The sequence below is a fragment of the Pleurodeles waltl genome, chromosome 2_2 (assembly GCF_031143425.1).
Source record: "Pleurodeles waltl isolate 20211129_DDA chromosome 2_2, aPleWal1.hap1.20221129, whole genome shotgun sequence".
Taxonomy (NCBI): domain Eukaryota; kingdom Metazoa; phylum Chordata; class Amphibia; order Caudata; family Salamandridae; genus Pleurodeles; species Pleurodeles waltl.
The window spans coordinates 935,646,623-935,659,145 of record NC_090439.1 but is presented as its reverse complement, the minus strand read 5'-3'; positions in this window follow the sequence as shown (position 1 = coordinate 935,659,145).

Genomic DNA, 12,523 nt, shown 5'->3' with positions numbered 1-12,523 from the left:
CTGACAAGTGAGGCAGAAATTTTATCGGTATAGATGAGACAATGCTGGGTGGTAGGAATTTTGTGGATTCCTGCAGATTCCGGAAGGTTCCATCAGAAAAATGTGGAAAAAATGTGTGCTTTCCAGCAAAGTTGCAGGTTTGCAGGGCATTGTGGGTAAGGAAATGGTGCGGGGTCCATGTGAAGCACACCACCCTGGAATCAACTAGATGTTTAGTTTTCCGATGTGTGTAGGTCTTGTGGATTTTTCTACGTGGCAGCGTCCCAAAGTAAAAAAAAGTGCAGCCCTCGCCATTCCAAGTGGGACGATTTTGAGAGTTACCAAGCTCTCATGGCCCAAATGTAAAACAAAAACCAAAAAAATCAAATGTCCTCTTGCTTGCCATGGGATAAGATGTTTTAGTGTGCGGGGAAGAGCTGAATGACTGTTAGCCCCTTCAGTTCGGGTGAGGGCATAACCAGGCTCATACTGGTTGGTAGTCACCACCCCACTTTTTATTTTTTATTTTTATTTCATGGCATCTAGTAGGCTTTCTGCCCCCCCAGGGTGTGGATCGGGGTAATTGTCCCATCTGCCCACTGGTGGGCAGAACAACTTTTGCCCCATTTATTTAGGGTGGGGGTATGGCCAGGCCATAACCCCCCCTCTCATTTTGAAAAATAAATCTTCCCCGGTCTCTGGTGAGCTTTCTGCCCCAAAAATAGGCCAATCTGCCCCCAACGGGGGCAGATATGGCCAACTGTAATGTGTCCCCATGGGGAGTGACCTTTGCCCAAGGTGCTGCCCCCCCAAACAAAACACACACATACACACACCAATCCCTGGTGTGTAGTGGTTTCTGCTCCCCTTGGGGGCAGATTGGCCTAACAAAAATAGGCCGATCTGCCCCCAAGGGGGCAGAAGTGGTCTAAATACAATTTTCCCCCCAGGGGAGCGACCCTTGCCTAAGGGGTCGCTCCCTATACATAAAAACATAAAGTAAATAAAAATATAAATATATCCCTGGTGACTAGAGGTTTCTGCCCCCCCGGAGGCAGATCGGCCTATATATAGGCCGATCTGCCTCCAGGGGGGGCAGAAATGGCCTAAAAATAATGTGCCCCCTAGGGAGCGACCCTTGACCAAGGGGCCGCTCCCTTTATTAGAAAACACAAAGAAAAAAAAATCCCTGGTGTCTAGTGGGCATTTCTGCCCCCCGGGGGCAGATCGGCCCAATTATATTAAATGGCCTAAGCACAATTTGGCCCCCCAGGGAGCGACCCTTGCCTAAGGGGTCGCTCCCTGCACATAAAAGAAAAAAACAACAACAAAAAATTTCCCTGGTGTCTAGTGGGCATTTCTGCCCCCCTGGGGGCAGATCGGCATAATTGTATAAGGCCGATCTGCCCCCAGGGGGGGCAGAAAGGGCCTAAAAATAATATGCCCCCCTAGGGAGCGACTTTTGCCCAAGAGGCCGCTCCCTTTATTAGAAAACACAAAGAAAAACAATTCCCTGGTGTCTAGTGGGCATTTCTGCCCCCTGGGGGAAGATTGGCCTAATTATATTAGGCCGATCTGCCCCCAGGGGAAGCAGAAACGGCCTAAGTACAATTTGGCCACGCAGGGAGCGACCCTTGCCTAAGGGGTCGCTCCCTGCACATAAAAGAAAAAAACAACAACAAAAGAAATTCCCTGTTGTCTTGTGGGCATTTCTGTCCCCCCCTGGGGGCAGAAAGGACCTAAAAATTATTTGCTAACCCCTAGGGAGAAATCCTTGCCCAAGGGGCCACTCCCCTCATGTAAATTTAAAAAAAAGCAAAATTCCCTGGTGTCTAGTGGGCATTTCTGCCCCCACTGGGGCAGGAATGGCCTAAGCACAATTTGGCCCCCAAGGGAGCGACCCTTGCCTAAGGGGTCGCTCCCTACACATGGAAGAAAAAAAAGAAAAAGAAAATCCCTGGTGTCTAGTGGGCATTTCTGCCCTCCCCTGGGGGCAGATCGGCCTAATTATTTTAGGACGATCTGCCCCCAGGGGGGGACAGAAATGACCTAAAAATTATTTGCCCCCCTAGGGAGCGACCCTTGCCCAAGGGGCTGCACCCCTCATGTAAAAAAATTTTTAAACTAAATTCCCTGGTGTCTAGTGGGCATTTCTGCTGCCCAATCGCATCGCGATCCTGCAGCAGAAATGCTCAGAATGACATCGAAAGAAAATAAAAGCCTTTCCTTTCTTCCGATGTCCCTCCTGCCCCTCTCCTCCTGAGCGGAAGAGAAATTCTGAGCATTTCTCTTCCGTATTGCGCTGGAAGACTCGAGGCGACCTCTGATGAGGTCAGCATATGATCGTGTGCTGACGTCATCAGACGTCACGTGGGGGATCGGGGTGAAAGGGGAATCACATTATCTTACTCTGATGTTAAAACAACAATAACTAAATGAAGGAAATAATAAGTAATACAGATTAATATACATATTTCTAATGAAATGATAATGTGACGCGTCCTATGAAAACAATGAAGACAACACATCACAATTCTAATTAATACAGATATACCAAATAACTATATGAACAAGTCAGATAACGTATACTAGGCAGTCACCCAATAACGGTTAAACGGAACATAATCTGTCAACTTTGCAGGTACTCTCTTTTGGAGCACACTTTTCCCGCACTCTCCTTCCTGCCGAAATGTGTGATCATTCCTATCTATAGATCTCAGCTCTTCCTTCAAATTCAACACCTCTCCATCATTACATTTGACCACATTTCTCACATTCCACCACTTTCCGTCTTCTAAAATTACAGTAAATCTGGTGGCTTGTGTTGTCTTTCTCTGTGTGGACCATTTTGATGTACCCAATATATATAATCTTTATTTGCATGATTAATTAAAATCTTAGCAAAGACAAATGGAATACATGGCTACTGCAACAATGTGTTTAAAAGAACAATCCATTAATTTTAACACAGTACGTAACGTTTGGGACAAAATCTTTAAAGCTATTCTGGACCTTAAGTCTTATTAAAGTGCTAGGAAATTTATTAAAACATGAAGCACACATAGAAGTACCTACATTCGCTATATAATACTTTACATGAATCCGTTAATGCTATTCTAAGTATAAAATTGTTCTAAGTGCTATAGGTTTTAAGATGAGCAAAAGTGAAGAGCTAATGAAGGGAGAGCCAAAGTATGCAAACTTTTCAACGGGCATGGTTACAATCGAACCCTCTAAATTACAAAACCTGTACTTATTGCTTGGTTGCGCCCGTTGAACTGGACACTATACACTTTAAATTCATTAAGATATACAATTCATGTAATCTAGAATACCATTTATTTGGATAAGGTTGTTAAATCCTCATGGTATACTAAAACTTACTATAAAATAATGATCATGGACAGCCAGTTAAATATTTAGCTTGCAAACCTAGAAATTTCACAAGCCTACAATTAATCTGCTGTTCAGTTGGATCAAACATTTTCATTACTGCCGGTCGAGAAGAGTGGACCCCACTCATGATAAAAACTGGTTTTAACAGTTGTCGGGGCGCTTCTCTTAGGGCTGGACAGATAGAAATCAGATGAACCATGTCCGCTTTTCTGGTGTTGCATGGCCTGCATAGCATCTCACCCCCATTCTTCCATGTTGGTTGATCCCCTAGATATGGCAGGGACCGTAGTTCCTTGGCAAGCAGGTGGCGTTTATTCTGCACTGGAAATGTTGACATCAAGTACTGTGCTGGTACCAAACTGCTATGATTGAGCATGACGATCCAGGCATGCAATCAACTTGCAAGTTTGCGCTTGTCATCAAGTAAGGATTGCAGTCTAAATTCTCTTTTTAGTGCACAGCAAATAAGGTAGTATGACATATTAGAGTCCCATAAGTGTGTCATTTGAGTCTCTTGCAGAGAGCACTGTAGATACCCATTGTATACTGACTTTGGATCTTTGCAAAAGAATTCCATAAGGCTACAAATAACGGGCTTGATGACATGATGTTCATTAGGTCAATTTGTAGATCTAATTTGTCCGATTGCATATTAAGTGCTGTAGTGTAGGTGTGCAGGGCATTTAGTAGCGAAGAATGTAGCCGAGTAAGATCCACCATCTTGGAACTATTAAGGCCATCTTGGAATTGTCCTTTGGGTGAGTTATCTCTGTTGTTACTGTCTGGAAGAGCCCATCTACTAGTACTGCTATCTGGAATGTCCATGTTGCTGAGCTCATTTCCTCCCTTGGTTGGAGAGCCTGCATCGTATTGTAAATCACTCCAACAACTTGAAATTTCGATAATCGTGGTAGGTGCCTTTTTCTGTGGTGGTGTGGTAGAGCAAAGCATGATGATTGAGCCACATGCTGGCCTTTGGTGTTTGGCATGACAAAGGTCCTCAACTCCAAAGCCTTGACTAGATCCTCATCATTTGTAATGGAAATTGATTGTAACTAGGAATCTTCCAGTGTCGTAGTTTGGACTCTTGCTCTAGGCAAGACTGCTGGTTAAAGGATGACAGTACTTTTGTTTGTAGGCGACTACATCTCTCCTACAACAAGTCGCAACTGTTGTCCCAACCTTACTGGCTCGCTAGCAGCACCTCACCAGAAACACAATAAGCAGAGCAATATTGGTGCAGTAAACATTAATAGTGCAATAAAACTGTGATATAAAATAATTTAACACATACTACAAATTTGCCCCCTCTTAACTCCAGTTACTGGTACATAGCTTAATTACAGTGTTGGCTAGAAGCACACACTGTAATCTGAAAGTCCTCCTTTTTTTTTTTTAACCTGTTTGTTCATGATTGGTGGATTTTGTTTCCATTGGTGCCATTCCTAACACTGATTTGTTTTGGCACAGTAAATTTTGGAGATACAAATTTCCAGAAATTGAACAAGCCTAATGTTCAGTATGGTGTTTCGTTGATTAAATGGTTCAGTTAAGGCTTGTCTGCATGATCTAACACCTAATACATTTAATTCACTTTTCAATAAACATCTTCCTTCAGCGGCCAAAACTGGGCAATGCAGACCACATGCACTAGGTTTTCTACAGCCAGATGACATAGGCGGCACTCGTGAGTGTCTACTAGCGGCCCCTTCTTCCATTTTGGCATGAGGTCTAGTGTTGAGACTTCACCCAGCCTTAGCTTTAGAAAGCGTTGTTTAATTTTCAGTGAATACGGGGCAGCCATGGTGGTGACTCTTTGAGAGTTTTATATGAATTGAGAATCAACCAACCATGCGACCTTTTAGCCACAACTTCTGTCTCTTCTAACTAGCTGTATAATTTACTTGATTTATTCACTGCTTTGTTGAAAGCCAGGGTAGGAAGCGACTGATCCCATGCATTGCCTAAGTTCAAAAGAGTTGTTTGTTTCCAGATGCCTATTGTAATTTCTATTACCTTTTTCTAGATTAATTTCCTGCCAAACTAGATTACCCAGCGTCCATTTTGGGGCGCAGCTCAGTTTGTAACAACATTTAAGATATACCCCAGGTTGAGCCAGCGTCTGCTTAACCAACATAAATTCCAATCTGACCTGGACTGGGGAAGCATGTCTTGGTAACCGAAAGACACTCTTGTATCCCTTTACTAGAAGTTTATCCAGGAGAGTTTCCTCCATCCCCCTCATTATTTCATCCCCGTAGGTGGGGGTTGGAAGTAGTTTTGCTCTCATAATGGCTGTCAATGGATTCAGAGCATGGCCACAGATTGAGTTTGCAAGCGCGCCAAAAGTGTGAACCAGCGCGTGCGCCTTATTTTTTATTGCTTCTCTTTGAGGCGCGTAGTTGCCTCTAGCATCTATCATGACTCCTAAGTATCTGTCCGAGCTTACTTCCTCTAGGGTCTTCCAGTTCAGATACTATTTACGTTGGCTAGTGGGTCTACGATTGAGTGCACTCATTTTAGATTTGTTGTGGTTAATTTCTAATTTGTTTGTTCTTGCATAGTCCTCTAATTTATTTAGCAGTTTTTGCATGCCAATTCTGGTGTTACTAAGCATAGCAGGTTAGATAGTTGTTGGCCACCAAGAGAGGGGGAGTGGGCTGATCGTTTAACTTGGTTGAAAGATCTGCTATATACAGATTGAAAAGTGTTGGTGCCAATACACAACCTTGTTTTACACCAACTGTTGTTTTTACTGCCTCCTCCCAGTTTAACCTTCAGCCATGTGTCCAAGTAAATCAGTTTAATGGCATTTAAAATGGTTGCCGGTAACCCCCATTGCTGTAATTCGGCCCATTGTTTGCAACAGGGACACAATCAAAAGCAGTTTTAAAATCCACAAAGCACAGGTAGGTGGAAGTCCCAGTTTCTTTTGCTCTGCTGATAATCGGACCTAGTGCCATAAGGTTCGTTAATGTTCCATAATACTTGGTAAAGCCACTTTGATTTAAGGGCAGTATGTTGTTATCTGCAGTCCATGTCTCTAAATGTTGTAACAGGCAGGTCGAAAAGTAGTTGAGATCAACGTCTAAGAGGGCAATTAATCTGTAATTACTTGGCGAAGCAGCATTCCCTCCCTTATTTATGGGGTGAATTATTGAACCTCTCTAGGTTGCCGGAACAGTTCCTGTTGCAAGCACATGATTAAACAATGCGGCCAGGAAGACAGACCATCTTTCTGTGGCTTGTTTAAACAGCGCTTGTGGTAAGCCGGTTGGGCCAGGTGCGCAGTCAGTTCATTATTTCCCGATGATTTTTGTAAATTCTGCTGATGTGATTCTCCATGTATTTGGGACGTTGAGTTCCCAATTATTGGGGAGCCCCTGAGTTGGCACCCCTTCTCTGGTGGGCAGCTCCCTTAGACTTTAACTAGCACACCCAGGCTTATATTGACATTGTTAGCTGCCTTAGTACCCTTGTCAATGGAGTTAATAAGTTTCCAGAATCTTTTCGAGTCAGATGATTTAGACGCATAGTGTAACTTTGCCCAGAGAAACTCCTGCCGATGTTTTTTAAAGGACCAAAGTTCCCTTTTGAGCAGTTTCCTTTGCTCTCACAGGGCCGACATTAGTGATCCATTTTCTGGGAATTTGCGCAGTTGCCTTAGCAGTCTGCCTACTTCTGCTTTCCTCCTACGAACTTGCTGCAGTATGTGTAAGCGTTTAAAATAATTCAATTGCAGTCCCTTTCTTGCAATTCCTGACGGGTCTTGATTTATAAGGTCATTAGTAAAGTTCTCCCAGACCATTGTCAAATTTGCCAGGTCCATAGCAATGAATTCTAGCCTGAGTTGAGCCTCTTCTGCTTGACTTTCCATGGTATTTGATGACCATTTCAGTCGCTTCAGGTTTTCAGTTGCAATCACCCCGCTCAGGAAAACCGCTTTCTCTGGCTTGTGTGGTGAAGATCAAATCCTGATCAAATCCTGATTATCTGTGGCTTGGGGTGACTTTCCACACGGTCCATGATTCATAAGTTACACACTAATGTTAAATGAACAGGATTCACCAGTGCGTAGTCAAGGTGAGAAACTGTTTTCCCGGAGGATCTTGTCCATGCAGGCGGGATGTCGGCCGGCTTCCGACCATTTAGCACGAAGAGGCCTACATATTCACAGATGTGTTTTAACTTCTCCCCTAACTTATCTTTCCTACTTTTTGGTGGGAGAGTTTGGACGGGCACCGTTGCTACTGTTTGAATATGATCTTCACCGGGACTATGAAATAGATAAAGATTAAAATCACCCGAAATTAGCCAGTGTGCAGAGTGTACTGTGCTTTTTGTCTTTACCAATTGGTTTAGTAAATTGTTAGCTTCAACTGTTTTCTTTTTTGGATAGATGTACATATTGACTAAAATCAATGGTTCCTGCATATTCTTTCCCCAGCCATTAAGCCTTACTAGTTGAAATGGTAGATCTTCCTCCTTATGCTCTGTGATCTTCGCGAGAATACTCGCGCTGACATAAATTGCTAGGCCTCCCTTTGCCCTGACGGATCTATTAGTTTTCGTAGCTGGACTGAAGTATTCTGTAAATCATATTAACGGTATTGATTCCTTGGCCCAGCATTCATGTAGGAGTATAATGTCGAATGAGCTAAAGAATTGGATTACTGCTGGGTCCTCCAACACCTATATTCGATGGGCAGATGTTCAATGCCCCTTGTGGGGATTGTTTCTTAGCTAGTCAGATTTTGCCAGTCGCTCCTGTGGACAATGCCAGCGGTAACCATTTAAAGTCAGGCTGAGGTCTCTGACTTAAAACTAGTCTCTTCCTTCCTTCTTCCTTCCATATTTGAACTCTCAAAGGGGATTGGGGTGCTCTCCTTTCACTGGTCATTTCTTTTGTGACTCTACTAGGATGGATGGAAGGCTGTGCTCCATGCAGGTCTGACCACGCGCCATTAGGCATTTCCGAATGATGTCAATCTAATAGCGGGGATGGGTATCGTTCGCCCTTATAGAGGACCACTTTAATACCCCAGGCCTTCAGAAGATCCTTTCTCTCCATAATCTGTTTGTCAAGGTCCAGCGCTGAGAAAATAGTGACCGTTGTGTCCGTCCGTTAGCTGGTTACCTCTTGCTTGAATTAATTTTTTAGCAGAAATGTCATCCGTAGACACATGTTGAAGGTCAGAAAGGGCTTTTATAAATTTTAAGATAGTGGAGCGATTGAGAACGTCTGTAGGGGATCTTGAGATAAATTCTGGAATCCAAAGCAGCTGATGATTCAGTTCATGGCAATTTGTACCTGTTTGAGTGGACCAGTTTTGCTCCAGGTGCCAGTTTTGTTTCATATGGCTAGGTTCACCCTGTCTAATGCTTTGTTCATTTCTCTAGCTGCTTACATGGGGCTGCGATAGTTGGCTAGAGTCTCCTGGCATGTCATTCTTTAGCTTTGCACTCTGCTGGCCCCATGAAGGGCTTGCTCTTTCATCCATGTGGTTGCCAGCTGCTATGGCCAACCGATGCCCCGGGAGGGATTTTGTTAACAGAGTAGCAACTGCTGGATCGAGGGGATTATTTGCATCTACATTTGAGTCAATACTTGCTTTAACATAGGCAATAGTGTCCATGTTTTGCCTTCCACTTAAGGCGGTAACCTCCTTGCTTGATGCTATGGGGGTAGTTTCTATGGCCCTTACAGTAGTTAGATGGTGAGATTGTGCCGACTTCCTTCCCTTCCTTGCGCGTTTCCATTCTCTCTTTGAAAAAAATCGAGTTATGGGTTTCTCACCGTTCACTGGCCGCTTGTAAGTGAGGTGGCGTTTTCATAGCATCCTTACTAGGGCTTGCAGAATTATTGCTTTCCACCAGGTCGCTTTTATCTGCTGTGGTTGGAGATGAAACCACGTGGGGAGAGTAGAGCCTATCGTCTAGTTTTTGCACCGTGGGAGCAGATGTTCACGTAGTGGCAAGAGACTTAACATGTGTGCATTCATCATTTCATCATTTCAGATGGTATGAACTTCTTTTGGTATTCCTTTCAGGATTGGTGGCAGTCTGGATAGTTTGTCTACCACCTCTTTGCAGGAGCAGATGGTAAAATCATTGGTTTGTTTAGCTTGAGCTCTTGTTATCAAGGCATTTAAATCTTCCAGCTTGCCATCTATTCCAGAGACAATACCACTAATGTATTTAGTAAATCTACCTGAATGTCCATTTTATTTGAATGAAACTGCAGTGCCATAACTGTTGCTTGCATTGAGCTCAGGATTGCGGCCCACATTTCATTTGCACTGATTACCACCAAGGATTGTGATTGTGAGTTGGCCTTTTGGTCCCCTCTTGGGACTCCTTCAGTTATATTTGCTTTAAACAGTTCATTCTGCGAGGCTATCACTTCCTCTTCCTCCACCATCCTGTTTGGAACACCCAGTTTTGTATCCCAGTGCTCCTGCTCCTTGCTTTCACATCCATACATCAGAAAGGAGTAGCGCTTGGTGCTCGGGCACATTGGACCGCCTTACCATCTCTGCATCCAATATGGATAGGTTAGCTGGACTAGTCGTCCGGTGAAGCTTGGCAGAATCCGAACATTTGTTTCTCATGATTCTTGATTGTTTGGGGGTATGGGGAGTTAGTTGCAGGAGTTAGTACGACTGGGGCTATGAACAATGCGTCTCCTGTCAGAGGCTGCCTTCCCATAATAACTACCTTTGGTGAAAGGGGCAGAAGAGGGGGTGAATTCTCCCTGGTTTTCTTTCCAGGGCTTCCTTGAAATTGCAGGCCTTTAATGAGAGGTGTGCTGCCCCCAGAGTTTTGTTGGATTGGTGCCGGCGGAACACTCCTTCTTTCACCATAGATGCTTGCAACAGAAAAGTAGTCAGTTATCTTATGATGATTGAGTGGGGCAACGTGGCTGGTTCCCCCCTCCGGGGTGGGTCCCAATTTTCAAATTGTCTAGTTCACCCAAGCTCATTTTGCCATGCTGATATTTTGTTCAACCGGGCTCCTGACTGTTTTATTAGTTGAGCTCGGCCCCCTGCATGGACTGTGGCGATTCAAATCACTACTTGCTCTCTTTTTTAGTATTGCTTTATCCAAAACCAGTTCTCATTTCCTTTTCCTCTTGGTTTGATTAGTGGTCTGGTTGATGACATTATTTCATGCTTTATCTGACCTCATACACCTTTTCACCGTTTGATCAGTCTGTCTACTTAGCGGGAGATTAGTCTACTCAGGGGGACCTTCAGCTTTATGAGTATACCATAGGTAAATGTGTTCTCTAGGTCTGTTATAATACTATTCAACTTGTCCCAGAGTACTCTCCAATTACTGAACTTTGCAACAGACTTTAACTATAGGTGTCTTGACACATCAGTTTCTTATGTCCTTTGAGAGTCAAAACAGGAGTAGCAACTGGAGAGTAGAAACCGGAGAGCATGCTTGTTAATCGACTATGGTCTTTGCTGGTCAATGGTGGTGATGTATGGTGATTCTGGTAATTGGACAAAGTCTGTGTGCAGCCACCCCTTTTTTGTGGCCCCTGCTTTTTTGTGTTACGATCCTTTTTTTTGCACACACACCACACCTCCATACCTCTCAATCAATCAATCAATCTTGTCCCGCTTTAGTACCTTTTAGTACCTTTAGTACCTTGTTGGTTCCCTCTGGGACCTACTGGGGCTTTTCGGTCAGGTTCACAGGTTCACTAGGTTCTCCTGGGTTTCCTAAACTTTCTGGGTTGCTGAGTTTTCTGGAATTCTGGGTCACTGCTCCCACACTGCTCCTCAGGCACCACGTGCTCACAAGCTCCACGCACCGCTTGATAGTGCCTCTCTTTTCTCCGTCACCTCCCTATCACTGTGCCTTTACTGTTGCTTTCAACAACTTCTCACATACTCTATTTCTCTAACTGCAAATTTGCACTTGTCAATTTCTACAGTGAGCCCAGCTTCCACTAGCATCTCCAACACTTCACACATAATCCTCCCTATATATTCCTCACACCAACACATCATCCTGGAAATACATCACATTACACAAACCGCCTGGCATCTGCTGAAAAATCCACCAGAATACAGCTGATGCCGAAGCCAAAACAAATGGCATTCACACAAACTTGAAGATCCCCTGTAGGTTCACAAATGAGGTTAAGTTTTTGGAATCTGGATGAAGTAGTATCCAGTGGTACTCACTGGATAGATCAATAGTGGAATAATATTGCCTTCGTCTAACACTTATCAACATTACATTCATGTTAGGGAAGGGGTGCAGATCCACCCAAACATTTTTGTTCAGATCCCTGAGATTGATGCAATCCCATTCTTTCCATTAGGCTTTCAGGCTATCACTATTGGACTTATCCACTACGACTTAATGACTCAATAGGTTCTGTTACATTCATGTTCTGCAACCTTCCCAGTCCTTCCTTCAGGAAACCTCTTAAGGCTAATGAAACATTATGTACCTTTTACACTCTGGGTACCACAGTTCCCTTCAAAATAAATTGGTGAGCAAATTTCTTCAAACATCCTAATCCCTCTTTAAATAGATTAGGAAATGTCTGCACTCACTGCATATTTTTTCCCTGCACTAATATTAGAACTTCTTCAGCAGGAGGTTTCTCCTATTGCTAAGTGGAGGTTAGCCATTAAATGGTTGTCTCCTATTGCCACAAAAGTGACTGACTGGCTGTGAGATATTGCTGAATTGGCGGCAGCTGAGGAGATCAATGTGCCTAAAACAAGCAGAGATAATATTCTTGCAGATGATCTGTAGGTCTGAGCAGCAATGGTGCCTGCGCTTCTGAAGCCCCAGATGCCCTGTCCCCGTGAATAGAGGATTGGCCTGGAGGGGTCGGGATGCTAGCTTGGGGGACTGGAAATGGCAAATACAGACACTGTGTGGATTGTCGAAGGGGAGTTTCATTGATTTGGCTTTTGCATGAGAACACTCCAGCTATTTAGCATGCAATCCAATTGTATTACCTGATCGAGTATGTTGGGGAGGATGGGAACTGTTTGAGTTTTACACATGTCCATTATTCTGTTTTGATGAGCATGTCATATTCAAATGCCAATTAAAATATATACCAACAAAATACCAACAAAATACAAACTGCAACTTGTCAACCTTATTGGGG